Source organism: Melopsittacus undulatus, chromosome 5 (assembly GCF_012275295.1).
Source record: "Melopsittacus undulatus isolate bMelUnd1 chromosome 5, bMelUnd1.mat.Z, whole genome shotgun sequence".
Taxonomy (NCBI): Eukaryota; Metazoa; Chordata; class Aves; order Psittaciformes; family Psittaculidae; genus Melopsittacus; species Melopsittacus undulatus.
The window spans coordinates 694,072-707,202 of NC_047531.1; the positions used below are offsets into that span (position 1 = coordinate 694,072).

Consider the following 13,131-nt stretch of genomic DNA (forward strand, 5'->3'; position numbering starts at 1 on the left):
GTTTCAGTATTAGTTGCTCAAATTCACATTTGGATTGATGAGAAGGGGGGTATGTGTATGAAGCAAGGTGCTATAACAACATAATTCTTGCATCGAGTATCTGGGCTTTACCAGTGCTGGAGAATTGTAACTGCATAAAGCATGAAGCACTGTGATGGCACAAAGCATTAGTGTCTACCTGCAGTGGTTTAGATATATCAGGCTTTTCAATCCACTGGCCTTTCAATCTAGCATTCTTTTCTTTGGGTCCAGAACTGAATGTAGCAGGTCTTGCATCTCAGACCAGTGTCAGTTCAGTCTCTGGTTTCCTCAAGGGTTAAGCAAAGCCAATAATTCTTTCTAAATTAGCACGTGATGGGCTTTAAAATGCCCACTGGGATATCGGCTTTGTTGTTTTGTAACACAAGTCTTGCTGTTGTCATTCTTAAGCCTTCCTGCGTTTTCCGTGGATCTCTTTTAACCACACAGACCAACTCTTCTTCATTCTTACACCCGTGATTTAAAAGCAGCACCGATCTTTCCAACAGAGCTTTTCCCAGTATACTCAGTTAGGAAACCACCACCCATCACCAAAGAGGTACTGTGCAGTGAACCAGCTCCAAGAGTTAAACCCCTGCCTGCCTGTGAACGCTTTGCTCCTGGCTGCTACCCATGCCTGGCTGTTGAGCATTCGCAAGCATCCTTTAGCTGTCTGTGCAGGAAGCGGAGTGTTAGATGCTGATTGCTTTTGTGCGGATGAGTCTTCATGTCTGCATCAGCCTGGCAAGGAGGAAGCAACAGGAGAGACAGACAAAATGAGAAAGGCAGCCAAGCTTGAGATGCAGACAGAAGAAAGGCATTGGGAAAGAGCCAATAGGAGAGGCAGGTTTCAAAGAAAAAGGAAAATGTGAGACAGGAGCAAAAAAAAAGTGTACAGAAAATGTGCCTGCTTTAAATCTTGCCGTTAGACAGAGAAATAACTTGTATAGAAGGCGTGCTGATAAAGCTGTAATTGGGAAGACAAGTGTATCTTTACCTTTTCTTAAGAAGTTGGATCATAATGGAAAGCATAATTCCAAGTGCAATACTTCAAGAAAGGATTTAATGAGGAAGAGTTTATTTTTTATTTTAAAAGAAGCTGCAAGTGTGAAGTTAAATAGACTTTCACTGAGAGCTTCATTTAATTTGCAGAACTTGGGGAAAAAGAAATGAATGCAATACATGCCATAGTAAAACTTTATCCGTGGCAGAAACCAAATCACATAGCTGGGATCCAGAGACTATGGAGACAGAGGCATACGGTGCAGAGGCATAGCGCTTTATATTCTATAGGAGACTGGTACCTAACTTTTCCTAATCATTCATGTCTGGGTTAAAAAACAACCTCTTGCTATATTTTATAAGAAGCATTGTAGTAGCTGGAAAGAAATAGATTAAAAACTGGTTTTAAGAGAGAACTTCCGATGGATTTTCTTGTTGTTCAAGGTCTTTTGTGTTGTATCCTTCGAAACAAACCAGTTTGAATCTGGCTGTATCGGAATAAGCAAATACAGTTTATAAAGTGCTGACTCTGTTCCTTCTTAAGTGATAATGAGGAGTTAGTAATACTAACTATGACAATTCAACATTGTGTAAATGTATTTCCTCGGCTTCCTCAGCTCTCTTACCCACTGCATACTGCAAAGGGACAAAAAGTTAATGTGACTTTTCTGCAAGGCGATCTCATCTTTGGAAACATTCCCACAAAGATGTGTGGTTTTCAGACCGGTGGAGATAACTTACAAGTTGTCAGTGATTCTGATGCACAATAAAAACTGCAAAAGGCAGAAGTGGCCTCATAAAAGGCAGCTTTGTGCAGTAAATTATTTACACTGCGTTGCAATGAAAGTCGTGGGCTTCTTTCACTGCATTGTGATGTGCAAATAGCAATTTTGGCTATAATAAAAATGGGACTTTATGATAAAAGGATTCTGTGCATTTTGAACAGAAATGCTGTCACAATTTTAATTTCCTACTGATTCTTCCCCAGCAAAACTTCTGTCCCTTGTCTCCACTCATCACCTCAGAGCAGTTTTGCCCCTGTTCTGACAATGTATGACTTTGTTTAGCGCCTGCATTGCTTCCTGCACTGTCTGCTGCTGCTGCGCTCGAGGGTTTTATTTCATCTGGATCATCAGACACCTTTGTGCTTTTGAAAGCACAAGTTTCAAATTGGGTCATCGTCCAATAGCTGCGTGTGACTGTTCCCAAGCATTTCAGCCTTTCCCTTAGTGCACTGAGTATTTGGGGGGCTCTAGGGGAGGAGGTGGCCAAGGGAAAGTCTAGCCACTGCTTAAACCAGGATGAAAGAGAAGCATAGAAGAATAATAGTTCTTGGCCAAAACTGGCCTATTTTAAGGGCTGACCTTGCAGCTGTATTATTTTTCAGTGCCTGTCCTATTTTAATTCTTATCACATGCTTTTACACATTTTTCCCCTTTCACTTTTGCCACCAAAATTGCTTTAACTTAATGAAAATGTTAGTGATGACTAAAGATTCCTTGCATTTAAAAAGCAGATGTTAATTATTGTAGCCACTGGGATCAAAACCACAAAGCTGATTTTTACCCCCTTACACAGGAATTTGTGCCAAACCTGATGAGGAATGGCTCATAACCCAAGTAAGCCTTTGTTGTGAACTGTATTTGAGAGAATTGTTTGGGAAGGATGTAAAGTAGAACGTCTTGGTTGAGATCTCACTACATCTATCTTATTTTGAGACCAATGGCTTTAAATTTCTCCTGCAATGCCAGCTCCTGCTGCTGATTAGGAGCTGTGGCATTTACATGCATATAGGGAAGGGTCCATGCTTGGGGTTCAGGAGCTGGCACTTGGGGTAATTGTTCTGAATAACCCTACTGTCCAGAGGACCATAGAATCAGCGTGGTTTGGGACCTTAAAGGTCATCAACTTCCAACCGTTAAACACGTCCAAAGTGTCTGAATTAGTTCTTTTTCCTGTAAAAAATACCCATGCTTGGAGCTATTCAGGAATAGATGTTACACGATGTTTACACTCACAATTTCATGTGTAGCTGAGCCTGAGCTTGATCTTCTCATCAGAATAACCATTGTCTAGACAAAGATCACAAGTGAATTACAGGACCCGTATCTCTCTTGCCTTTATCATGAGGATGACTCACTACAAAGCTTCTGCAGACAAGTGTGTGATAGTGTCCAGGGTAAGAACTCTGCCTTCTAATTTTAAAGTTATTACTAAGAGACCTCATTTGAATTACTTGTCCTTTGCCACACACAGATAAGCACTAGAACTTTACCATGCAGTTCTTAACTTCACTGTCTTCTTCTACTCTTCACCTTTGGTCCACGTTCCTGTTTTCTCCAAGTCTCAACTCCAGGGAGTATTAGTGAGTGGGTAAGTCATTAGGAAGGGATAACTCATTTTGGTGTGTGGGCAGTTCCACTTCATTCTGCAAGAGCCTAAGAAATGTAAGGTTGGATCAAGAACAGAGTTCAAATTAGAAGGTGGTTGGAGACATGATCCTAGCTCTTGTAGTGAGATGCTTGGATAATTGAAGTTCATCTTTAACTGAGCGTTTCGTTGGAATCTTTCATTTTTGTAGTTGCAGCCATTAGAAACATTATTGGTCCTTTGATGATGGTATTTTTGGCTATTCCTTTAGCTTGAATTTTGTTGCTTTGAACAGCTGTGTGTTGCGTGACTAGATCAAATATAGCTCTGTTTGCCTCTTGTGTATAAATGCGTATTGTTTGGATCGGTTAAGCAAAACCTGCAGTAGCATACCTGTGTGTTTGAGAAGCAATGTCAAACTTGAGCAGGGCTGGATCTGGCTTGTATTTAGCCCAAGGCTGGAAAACATAGGGTCTTCAGGTGGTAACACAGCAAGTCACACTTTTCCCTCACTTGGTTTGAGATTAATGTTTCAATACTGTTATAGGTGATGACGCCACACTGCCAGGGGTGGTATTTTATATGGAGAGATAAACTGAAGTGTAACTGTGTGTGTGTGTTTAAATCAGTCCAATAACAACTTAAATGGCCTTTATTCTGGCCACTTTACAACCTGCAGCATTCTGCCTAATTCATTCTCTTTGGTGAACTTGTTTGCCCTCTGCATTTGCACTGTTGGTGTCTGCTGCTTTCCCATTGCAAAGAGCTGCAGTGAAGGAAGACTCTGTTTCATGTGTATTCCTATGGTTGGGATGAAGCATACTTTTCTTCAAACGTTATGAGCTCTTTTCCCTGAGGGGAGGAGGATGGTACTGATTCTGTGTGTCTGAGAGGTACGGCTTAACAGATTGGCCAAATAATCCATCCTGAATTGGAGAGTCAAATAATTTTAATACCCCTTATCTTGCATCATTTTTGTGGATATTCATCTCAGCAAATGAACTTTGCATTTCTAAATGTGAGGAGCAGCATGTTGGTTCAGGTACAGCATACTTGAATCTTAATATTCTCCAGGTTTCTGTGCATGTGGGACTGGTGCTCCAGGCATAGTTAAAGAACTGCTTTGCGCCTATGTGTGGACAACACTAATCACGTCTGACAGTCACAACTGGGAATAGCATGGAGGAAATAATAGTTCTTGACCAGTCGCTATAACACAGGAAGTCCTGGTGCCAAAGAAAGGGAGAGAAACTCGCTTTTCATTTCCTTTTGAGTCCAGTACGTCCACATTAACTTGAAAGGGAGCTGAGGCGCAGCACTGAGGATTTAGCCTTCAGTTGTGGGCTACCTACACATGAAGCCTGGTCTCAGCAAACAGCTCGTCACCATCAGAAGAGCTCTCGTAGCTCAGCTGCTGGGTATCCTGTTGCAAATTAAATATGGAACAAGGATGCGTCTGGTTTTGCATGAGAAACTTATAACACATTCATTAAAGAGGCTTCCTTTCTGCTCTGAGTGTTTTAAATGACAGTATTGCTGGAGGTGATGTGTCATCTGTAATCCCTTAGAGATAACTGGGTTCTTTTGCTGTTTTGAAGAGGATTGATTGATTTTTACCATTCTTATGTGCAACAGTTGTAATTTTCTGTATTACAGGTTTTACACGTTCAGCTTAGCCAGGTTTATTGTAATTCAGTTACCTTTTGGGGGGGTGCGTGTATACAATATTATCCAAACATTTGCAATGTGATCAAAACATGCACATATGTTTATTAAGATAAAAGCAATGGTTACAATCACATATCCTTGCCCAGGCAACTTGAGTTGAGATGGGTTTTTCTTAAGAAGCATTAGAATTACAAGTGAAAATCTATTTAGATTTAGCCAAGATTTAGCCGTCTGTTTATCCTCCTTTAGCATCATGCCTTAAGTTGTTTTTCAGAGTCCCTTAGTAACATGATCTGCAATCACAGCGGTTTTGATGAGCTGAAAAATCAAGGTGGAATTTTATTGTATCATTCAGTTGCACTCACAAGCTGCAGCATGTGAAGGGTTTATCACTATATTGCATTTATTGATACAGTTCAGTGTGGCTTTTAGGACTCGCAGGGAAAGCAAACTTTGTGGATTAAAACACAGTAAATATCTTCATGCTTATGGTGCAGGTAACAATGTTCTCATAGATGCACTGGTTTTCACAGAGTAGAGCTTATGCATAATACCTGTTCAAAACTAAGGTGATTCAGGCTGAAACACTGCATTTTGTCAGAGTAAACCTCACTTTTGTAAGTGGTCCATTTACTGAAGGAGTTTTTCCTTCACACAGGTACTCCTCGTGTGAGCTCATGAAGCTGAGCTCCTTAACATGTATTTTTGGTGTCTCTGCTGTGCTGAGGCAGAGAAGGTAATGGCTCATCTGTAACCTGAGGCAAGTTTCTTTTGCTCTTTTGAAGAGAATCGATGGATTTTTACCATTCTTATGTGCAACACCTTTAGTTTTCTGGACTACAGGCTTTCCATGTTCACATCCCAAGGTTTATAGTAATTCAAGTAACTTTTTTGGGGGTGTGTGTATATAAAATACACAGGGTGAGGCAATGCAGCATGTCTTCTAGACACCCCCCCCCCCCCCCCCCCGTGTAATCCCATACAGATGGGATGCCAGTGTAAAGCTGTAGGCTAAAATGAAGATTGTTATATGGAATTTGAGCTTGGATTTTGCAGTATTATTGGTCCATGTAGGGACATCTTCCTGTGCCCAGGCTATGATTTTCCTAAGTCATGGGCTAAGCCGAGTAGGGTTGTTGCAGTACTTGTCCTAACAGCAGACATCCAAGGCGATGCAATGAAGCAGCATTAATAGATGGCATATTATAAGCAGCTTGGTTCGGTCTCAGAACCAGCGTGTTTCAGATGGGATGAAAACTGAAGTCCTTGCCACTTGTGGTAATTAGAGCCTCTGTGGCTCACTTTTCAAGAGCAGCATGTTAACCCTGCGGGCATGGTGCCAGTTGTGTTATAGAGTTTGCCAACCTGGATGCCCTGACCAGTTTCAGGTTTGTGGAGAAGTGGCTCAGCACTGTTACTGTGCTTCAGTTGCAGTGATGCTGAGATGAGACCAGGGCCTATCTGAATGCAGCAGCATAGTGTCTCTTGATTTAAGGGTAAATCCAGCAGTGCACATGTGTGTTCTATGTTAATGCTAGACCTGCATGTGTGAGTGATGATAAAGAAATGAATGCAAGGTCATTAATGCTCTTTCAGGACAGGGAGATGAGCCCATCCTGGTACCCAATCTGTGTTTGCAGAGGAGAAGACCCTGTGTGATCCACAGGTGCTGTAATGTACTGAAGAAACTCAGGCAAATAAACAGAAATGCTGATTCCTTTTATCTAACTAGTTTTCTTCCTTTCACATGCATTTGAAGGGCTGCTTTTGTGTGCAACACAGATAAATCATTTCCAGCAATGTATAGAAAAGGTGTGTGGACTGTTAAAGGAATCCAGTGCAAATAGCCGAGTAGAAGGACAACTGGAAAAGAGAGGTGGGAAGGTGATGCTGCCATGGTGTGTGTGCCACCAGCAGAATGCATGGTGGGGTTTTATAAAGCAGAATCGTTCTTATCAGCCTCTGGTAAAACGAGTAACACTTGTGCTGCTTTCAGACTCCAGTGTCACCCACATGCTTATTCTATGCAGTAGCTATTGGCCTTATCTAAATGGAAAACCCTTTCCAGCTTGAGAACAACTTAGTGACTTTTTAGTATCAAAAGGAGTACATTAGACACGACACATGTACGGGACTCAAAGGAACATGTATGCTGCCTAAAGTTTTTGGAGCTAGTGTGTGTGCTAATCTCCTGAGAGTTCATTGCTCTGAGCTTTTATCCAGAGCAAAGGGACTCGGAGCCAAAGACTTCTGTGCACTGCTACTTCATCTGAAAGAACCAGCTCCTTTTTCCTTAGTTCAAGGCAATACGCCCAGAAGTGCGTGTACATCATTCCTATCAATGCAGTCACAGGACTCCGACTTCCTTTTTAAGTGGAAATAAATGAAAATGGTTTCATTGTGTATTGTTAAAAGAGCAGAGGAGGTTTCTGCTACAGTCTCATTGTCTTGGATCTGTTTCTCGGTGCATCATCTTTGCATTAAGCTGTTATTATCTTTTAATGTTGTTTAGAAGAGATAAAATACATTGGTACTATCTCAGGGGAAATACTCTACATGCTGGGTTTATGAGGAAAAGCTTAGATGTAGTGTAAAAACCTGCTTTCTTCATGAGTCGGCTGCAGTTCAGACTACTCACAGTTACTGCAGCCTCTAAATGTCCAGTTCTGCACTTTCTTTGCCTTAATTTGTGTAAGTTTTGTTTTCCCAGATAATCTCTTACGAAAGGGCAGTGTGATGAGGGAAGAAGTGAGCTTCAGAGTGAGAGATCCCATCAAGAAGTCATGTCCACTTAGTATCGCATTAACAGGGAGAGAGCACATGAGCTATCAGATAACATTAAACACCATTCTGCAGAACTAGGTGACTTTGTTTCCTTTCCTGCATTCAGTGTACCAGCATCCTGCAAAGGTGGGAGCAGCCGGAGCTGCATCAGTGCTGTTCTTTCTCTGACTCATTTCTCTAGCAACAGCAGCTATAACCTTTTCATTTTAACCAGCCAAAGCTTTGTTAAACAGGAGCCTCTCCTGGTCATAGATACCATGGGACACGAACACATTTAAGGCAATTCAATTTCTGTAAGAAAGGGGATACAAAGAAAACTCTTACTTCCTTCTGCAAAGAGCTGGATCCCTGATTACAACAGAGGTGACAAGGAATGACACTTGGCAAAAATCCAGAGCAAGATTCAGCCTCTTTGCCTCTTGGTGCAATGAGGCACCGTAACTGCTCTGTCATTATCACACCTCCTGGTTTCATGTAGTGTCAGAAGTATGATTGAAGGTTTTCAAGATCCCCCTCCATTTGAGAGCATCTTAACACTGTGCTCATCATGGATTTATATGTCTTTAATATTAGCTATGTATATTGTATATAGATATCTGGATATATCTATCTAGATATATATCACATCTACTTTCACTCTGCTGATGCAGTGATAGGCTGAATATTCTGTAAAGGTAATTTCTCTGGAGCTTTTATTTTGCCTTTTATGTGCATTTGCAGCAGTTATAGCAAAATCTGTGCTCTTAAAATGACAGCAGTGTAATCTGGTTACCTATGGCAAAGGAAATAATACAGAAGATCTTGGCTTTCTCTAATACGAGTCCATAGCATCTTATATTGCTGCATGGCTATGAAATGCACTTCACAAGTGGGATGTTTGAAGTGTTAAAGTTATCTGTGTTGTGAAAGACTAATACGTTTACTGCATTTTAATTAATGTATGTGCTGATTTCTAAGTTCATGTGACTTTGCTCACTCTTTCTATCACTGCCTCTTCTCTTGCTTGAAAGCAAAACTGAGGAGCACATATCCAGAGAGGGTGGTTACTTCTGTACCACTCTGGTTTTCAGAATGGAGACTTCAGGGGGGAAGCTGAGAGGAGGCAGACAGGACATGCAAAGAAAATGAAACATTTCAGGCCCACCTGAGCACTGGAGATCAGATAGCTACAGTCCTGGTGTGTCTTCTTGGAGGTTGTGCTGGTAGTTACTATGCGATAATCTCTACTAATAACAAGAGCTTAGTGTGTGATGCACACAGCACAGTTTGAGGCAGGAGGTGCAGTGATTTGCTCCTAGAAATCTGCTGTTGGGAGACAAAGAGACACCAAAGTGGTGTTTTACAGTTGCTTAAGTTAGGGGAAAGGAGAAAATAAACCACTCTTTGTGCTAGTGAAGAACATCTCAAGTTGAACCAGAGCCAGCAGGGCACTGCTGGTTGGGTACTGACAACCAAGCTGTTGGCAATACATTACCACTAGTGTTGCAACTGAGAGAAGCACAGGACCACATCTTGTCTCCGGTTGTACCCTCATCAGTTTTAAGGTGCCACGGTCATGGTGATGCTCAGGAAAAGAGATGACAACTTGGGGGAAGCCAAACCCTTCCTAGGCTTGTTGCAGTAGTGTAGTTCTGGTGTGTAATTCAGTAAAGGGAGGTTTTGGAATGTAATGTGAACAAGATGTCAGCCATGTCTTTAAAGTGCGTGCCTAAGGTGTGCCAAACGGACAGGTAAATGGTGATGGTGCTAAACAAATGAACGTGGGTATTAGAGCAGAGCCATATTAACAGGATGCTTTTGTTGGCTCAGTTTATCATAGAATCCCAGACTGGTTTGTGTTAGAAGGGACCTTACATACAGCTCCTCCAGCTCCAACCCCTGCCACGGGCAGGGACCCCTTCCACTAGAGCAGCTGCTCCAAGCCCCTGTGTCCAGCCTGGCCTTGAGCACTGCCAGGGATGGGGCAATTTATACTGTTGAGAAGCATCTGAGCCCGGCTGTGTTTGGCAAGCTGAACTTCTGCTTAGATGGATGCCCAGAATCAGGAGCACTCAGAGAATGCTTTGGATCAGAACTTGCACAATACTGATGTACAACACACATGTGTAATGATGCCCACTCAAAGGACTTCTTTATTCAGAGACTACGTCTGCATCTTTTTGCTTGATGGTCCTTGATAGATCCATCTAAGGAAGAGCAGTAATCCCTGATGAGAAGCAGAAGCCATCTATTCCAGTGTAGTGCTGTGTTAAAGGACTATACGAGCTCTGCTAGCTGAGCAAGCTTTTGGGATTCAACTCTGCAGCTACCTAGAAGGAGGTTGTAGTGAGATGGGGGTCGGTCTTTTCTCCCAAATTACAAGCAATAGGACAAGAGGTAACGGCCTCAAGCTGTTCCAGTCAGATATTACAACAGGCTTCCCAGGAAAGCTGTGGAGTCACCACCACTGGAAGTGTTCACAAACCATGTAGACAAGGCCCTTAGTGCCATGGATTAGTGGTGGCTTTGGCAGTGCTGGGGAACAGTTGGACTGGGTGAGCTTAAAGGCTTTTCCAACCGTGTTGATCTGTGATTCTATACAGGTACCCCACTCTCAAGCTGAAACTGATCCTGAGATACCCTTTCTCCCTGCAAAACAAAGAGTGTGTTAAAGAAGAAATTGAACAGAAAACACATATTCCACTGGAGTTTTTTATTCATCAGTCCTATAAATACCCTGAAAAATCAGATATTTTCCTCTTCCCTCTTCAAACTCAAGCAGATGAGATCAGGTGTTTTCCATAACACCTAATTCAATATCATATTGGGCCAGGCTTGCACTCTGACTGCATCGGTGTGTTACTAACAGTAGTATTTTACAAATCACTGCAGAACTGCGTAGGTTGCCCCTATTTTCAGAGGAATTTCCAGCTTGGAAGCGTGCTGAGTTTGCTCTGTATTAGCTAGAAAATCCCAAGAGGTCTCTATCACCCTTCTCCTTCAGATACCACACGTGCAAGCATTTTTTAGCATAGTTCCAAGCCTCAAGTTCAGAGAAGTTATGACTTAAGGCTATTGAACGTGTAGTTTTCAGACAGCTGCAAGTTCTGCTATTTTTAAACACTTCTTCACCTGCAACAAAAGCTTCAGTTATTATGTGCAGTAATGTAGTCAATAAACTTCAGTTTAAATCTTCTCTATTTTAGCTGCATTTTGGTCATAGGAATGTGGAAGGAAATCTTGTGAACTCAAACTGAAGTCATACAGTAACTCCCTCATAGAAATTCGGCTCCTAAGTAATTTGTGTGTAAGATGTTGTATTTCTGATAGAACCGGTTGTTTCTTTCTTTTTTCCCCTGAGAATTCTAAGTGTCTGAGGCATGATTTAAAATGGAAGTAGCAGCATAGCCTTCACTGTTGTGTCACTATCAATTTGCTGTAGTTAAAGCGTTTGGGGAGATAAAATAGATTCGGTTGAGCTATCAGATAGTATCTTGCAGTCTTTTTATTTAAATGCTCTTCACTCTTAGTGCAAAAGACAGAGTGTGTGGATGTGCCTATGGATATTACCTACAGGGACTCGAGACCAAGTGCTGTTGGTGCTCCGTGAGATTTGGGTTCCTCTATGAGTAGTTTTACAAACCTCATATACTCTTTTCCCCTGTTTCAGCTTTTACACATGCATTACTTTGCTAAACTATGTTAGGAATTAATTTCCCCCCCTCAAAGCACAGTCTTTCCAGCATTCTGGAACTTTGAATTTGTTTTCATCAAGCCCCTTTTGCCAGCTGGAAGTGGAACCTTGTTTTGACAAACGCTTCTGTACTGTTCCCATGTTGTGGGTCTTCTAATATTGCGACTGACCTGAATGCTATGGTCAGATATGCTGTTCCTTTTCTCTCTGCCAGTGAATGATTCTTCCTAGCAGTTCCTAAGCATTCCATGCTTCCATTCCTAATTCCATGATTCTATAATTAACATGTTTCTTGAATTGCATTCAGTGATTTTTCCCTGCATGCTGAGCTTACCTTGTTCTAAGCAGAACCTGTATTTCTTATAGCTGTTGTTTTCCGTAAACATTTGTGCCACACTTTCCATGATACACTTCCCGACAAGTTGCCTTAAAAGGATCATCCTGGTTTTTAGGATCTGCTCCGATAAGAGCATGTGTAAATGCTATTCTTTTGGTTCCTCACTAGATAACTCCCTCTGCTTCTTCATTACCACTTGTCTGCATTCTTCCCGCATGTTTCATTTTTGTCCAAGACTTTTCAAGTGAGATGTAGTGATACTGTCAGATGTCGAACTTTAAAGCTTCTGTAGCAGTTCCCAGTTATCTATTATTTTTGTAGCTCTTTCAGAAGAAGCAGAAAATTGATCAAGTTATCTTTATTCTTCTTTCTTTTCTGTCTAATCTTGTAGGGTTTTTCTTAATACATCCTAATTCTGTTTCGGGTTGAAGTGGTAGTTGTTAGGGTCATTCTTTTGAAGTGTATGTATATTCTGGACTTACTGATAATATTAATTAGATACATGTAGTAACAAGCAGCTTTAGTAATCAGCGAACTCCTGATAGAGACAGCACAATAGTCAGAGACAGGAATTTGCTCTAGCAGCAAGACAAAGTGATCCAGATGCTCTTTGTTATGATATCAAAACCGTGTTCCTTGCTATGTACGCTGGGTTCAGGATGCACACCGTTGTGGCTAGTTATAATCCTGGGATTTGGTAGTGATGGTTACAGCCCGAGACTGCTCAGAATTAAATCAAAACAAAACAGATGTACAATATATTGGTTTTAGGTCACTGAAAAAGCTTTTCTTCTGTCCAAGTTTTATTATAGGAGTGTGAAGATATTATTAAGTGAGCACAACCAGCTGAATATGGAAACTGCCCAAGAAATTCCAAGAAGTCAGCATAAAGAGCAGAGAAAGAGAGGCTTAAAGTGGTTGCAGTTTCTATTTCATCCCTGTTCGCCTTGCTGGAAGCTCACCCTGCATTCATACCTGGGCCCAGCTGGCACAGAGATGCGGCTGAATATTGGGGCATATTCTAAACCATATTCTGTTTGCCTCCCTTACAGGCAAATGTTTTTTCCCTGGAGTTTTATCCTTTATTCCTACAGGATAAACATAAAACCATTTTCAGTCCTTTCTTACTAGAGGTTCCTTTTGCTTGCCTAGTTTGTTTTCTTCTGAAAGGATAAAAGGGTTTTCCTTCCATAGCTGGACATTGAAGGAGTCTTTGACTGTTGATTTGTGTGACTGGTGTTGTATCCAGACTTGATGGCTGCTCTGGTCCAGAATTAGC

The 13,131-nt window shown here is 41.5% G+C and overlaps 1 protein-coding gene across 3 annotated transcripts in view; it reads left to right on the forward strand.

Moving 5' to 3' along the window:
• TAF3 (TATA-box binding protein associated factor 3) overlaps nt 1-13,131 on the forward strand; it is a 116,897-nt gene that overhangs the window by 16,639 nt on the left and 87,127 nt on the right. Inside the window, exon 1 of one of the 3 annotated variants that reach the window (XM_034063385.1) lies at nt 3,302-3,393. The exons of the other annotated variants lie outside the window; for them this stretch is intronic. The gene's annotated coding sequence lies outside the window, so the exon portion shown is untranslated. Of the gene's footprint in view, nt 1-3,301; nt 3,394-13,131 lie in introns of those variants that run through there. 3 annotated transcript variants of the gene reach the window in all.